General features: G+C 33.1%; 1 protein-coding gene across 1 annotated transcript in view; it reads right to left on the minus strand.

Moving 5' to 3' along the window:
- The window catches only part of LOC108688203 (epidermal growth factor receptor), a 150,948-nt gene extending 149,933 nt beyond the window's left edge, over positions 1-1,015 (minus strand). The window contains exon 1 of the mRNA XM_018194361.1: positions 964-1,015. The gene's annotated coding sequence lies outside the window, so the exon portion shown is untranslated. The remainder of the gene's footprint in view (positions 1-963) is intronic.
- Positions 1,016-3,767: the final 2,752 nt, after the last annotated feature.

Genomic DNA, 3,767 nt, shown 5'->3' on the forward strand with positions numbered 1-3,767 from the left:
GGAGCGTAACGAACATTCAGTTAATTGAATCAAGAATAAGTTGAGAAAGTATGATTAAAAGCATTAAAGAGTTTGCGTAACTAAAATGTTCGTATAGCTTATTACATATATATAAGCGGAACGATAAGTTGTTGAGTACATAAATAAATTCACTAATTGTAAAATCAAAATAATATTATGTTATTCAAATTAATAAAGTGTGTTTCAAATATATCTTAAGCGTATTGGACTCATTCACTACACATCAGGTATCAGTAAATACCAAAATATTTAAAGTCAAATTCCATGATCAATAAGAATATCTTTACTTATTATTAAGTAATTATTCTCAAGTTGTTTTTCATAAATAAAATGTAAATCAATTAATACATAAAAGATGGAAGACTTTTTTATTTATATCTTTTAGAAGATTAGATCTACTTTTCATATTTTCAAGTAATTAAATTAAATAAGACTGAGAATAACCTTTAATATAATTCCTATATTAAATAATGTGAAAACCGAAGTAAAAACTTTCTTCGTGAATCGGGACAAAAGACAATTACACGTAGCGCAGTAATTATTATTATAGAAAATCCAAATTCACACATGGATCATTTTCATTGCCGCTAAGAAAGCTTTCAGTAATTCGAATTAAATAATTTATAATTCGTTTATGTACTGACGTTTATAAAGTGGCACTTTAATTCAAGATATCATTTTTGCTCAGAATATTGTCTATTCGCTTAAATAATTAGACGTACTTAAGAGTACACTCTGAAGTTTTATTTTTGAGAGATTAAGTCTGTTTTTATAGCTGAACACTTTTTGTTCTTAAATTGAAATAGATATATGCTTAAATTTTGATGAGACCGAGAAGGAAGGTTTTAATACAGAAATAAAAAACAAACTGTATCTCTTCCACGTCGATAGCGAGATTTTTAACCAATTTTTAACCTACTTAAAGATATCAAGTTTACGTACCTCTTTCTTCTTGAGTGACATTCGCAGCGTCGACGTACACGACGAAGAGCACGTAAATCCAAAAGAAGTTGGCCGACTTCATCCTGCGCCCTCGCAATCCAAGGAGGTGGAGGAAACTCCGGGCACCTTTACGACAACAAGCGACGCATATCCACTACACCACCGTACACTCGCCACTGTCAATCGCGAAAATTTTTTAAACTCGCATATTCCCGAACGTTGATCTCACTTCTGCGACGCGGCGATAGTTCCGCACTTCAGGACGTTACGAAGGTCGACCAGGTATTTTGTTTCTCTTTTTCCGTTACGGATGAATTAGACACGGTTTACGATCGAAACATTATAATGATTGAGATAAATGCGATCATGAATCCTGCGATAATTCCGGATATCCTTTAATTCCTTGCTGAGTATTTCGAAGAGCATGTGAGACAGTGCGATAATGACGCGCGCGGTTTGTTTTGAATACGATTCAATCGATTCTGAAGTACGACGGCAATCACTGCGCTCGAAAGGAACGGAACACACTCGCGTTACCAACGAAAACGACGTGGGTGCACGTGACGCGCGTCAAACGCGACGTAAAGTTTACGATACGAATGGAATGCGAAGGTACTACGCGGTCGGCCACCTTCGGGCGTTCGTAGTGCGCGCGCGGACTTGCTCCCAGCTCCCACGCCGGTCGCGCTAAGAATACGTAAGATCAAAGAAGACCCGCGCGCGACACGCCACTGCTCGGCGCAACGTTCCCGAAGACTCACGGAGCCGACCGAAGATTGTCGAGGAGCCGAGTTCGCGCCACGCCGCGCTGCGCCGCTCGACCACGCTCGACACCGCGTTCGTAAACGACGCGTTATTGATATGGTACGCAATGAAATTCCATTATCTCGCTGCCATATGTGTCGATGGGGAGATTCTTTCGCTACAGAGAAACGAAATCGAGTTTATCATTAGTAAGTAGATCTTAGAATTCGAGCGATATCCTTTAGACGCGTACACACCGATTTAAATGCAGGCGATACAAGCTATACTTGCTTTCTTTATTGTCTAACGTTAAAGATTTTGAATTTTATGGCGAATTCATTATTAGACGCACGCGTGACTTAGGATTTACTTTCCTCTAAATTCAAGTTTAAAGGAAAATAACAAAATTTATTGTGTAGATATGAGATAAACATGAAAACAGTTTCGATTTGAATTCTATTCATCGAAATGTAAGTATAACCGTCACTTGATAGTTATAAATAAAAATAACTTACTTATTAGATCACCACATTCTGCATTTGAGTCAACTGATAACGAAAGAATGCATAAACTGCAAGCAATTAACTGATACAAACAAGTTACATAAACAGTCTATACTAGTGCTATTTGTTGAATTTACCATGTAGCTACAAACAATTGTACATTAATAGGCTAAATTAGGTATAGTGGCTAATCTAAAATTGTAAAAATAATTAAAGAATTAAATAGATAAATAATACTAAAAGTCGATATTTAACGGAATATTCTGCATCAGAGAGTAACGTTTACTAAACGTTTTATCAGTACTCATCAAATTTAATGTGAACAAATTTATTATTTAATTATTCATACATTGGCATGATTTTTTACAATAACTAGAATAATTCTGGTTATTGGTTATATATAAATATGATAAGTATTATTATTATCGTTGTTGAAATATAATTTTACGTTTATATTAATTATTTGTTATAAAAATATAAAAAAAATTAGTATTTTAATTAAACATTTTTTATTAATTAATAATAAAATTAAATGACGTAACAAAATTAACGGCATCTCATATTGACATTTTATACAAGATTTTATACAAGATTATATATAAGTTTTTTTTTAATTGATAATATATAATATGTATACACGACTGAAAGTTAAAAAATATACACGAAAGATATTTTTCTACCAAAGAAGAGCGGATGTGCGTGTACGGCCCTGTCAATTCCACGAAGATGTTAGTCGTTTTATCGTTGCAAAAATTGTCGGAAAGACTGGTTTCTTGTCGCCAATGCACGCATGTACGGTATGCACGTGTGATGCATACATGTGATCGCTTACCTGAGAAGAAATCCGCAAAAGAAGAACAGTGAATTGAGAGCGAATTACGCGTCGCACCACATACTATTCTTTCAAACTACGCGAAAGCATACGTTTCATTTTAATTCTTCCCATTTTGAAACTTTTCCCTTTTACATATTTAAATGTCCTACAATCATCATACAATTCTTTAACAGCGTTGTTGAAGATTAAATTAGAATTGAAAAACAAAATAAATTTGCGAGATAATGAGACCACAAGTACTTTTAGAGTTATATAAACAAATTAATTTGAATTGTATTTTGAAATTTATTTATTACTATAATTTTTTAGTATGCAATAGAATGTAATTTATTTTTAAAACAAACATGTTTTAATTCTAAATATATGATACGTTCGCCCGTTAGTTGCGAATATGTTCAAATACAACAAATATTATACGTATTTATTTTACAATATATTGGAGTTTGATCTATGAAAGCAATTAATTGATCTATGAAGGCAATTAATTACAAATTAAAAAAAAAATAGCGATGTTGACTTTGTATCGTAGGACACACACATAATATTGTTGTCATATATACACATAGTTACCTTGATATTGTTGAATAAATAGATCGTGGCACGATCCATTCAGTATTTCGTCGTGTCATTCTCCTTTAAAATTCGGTTGCGACAAATAAAAGAAAAGATCAAATCGCCTTCGAATCACTTATTAATTATTAATTACAATATATATATATATA

Source organism: Atta colombica, unplaced genomic scaffold (assembly GCF_001594045.1).
Source record: "Atta colombica isolate Treedump-2 unplaced genomic scaffold, Acol1.0 scaffold226, whole genome shotgun sequence".
Lineage (NCBI taxonomy): Eukaryota > Metazoa > Arthropoda > Insecta > Hymenoptera > Formicidae > Atta > Atta colombica.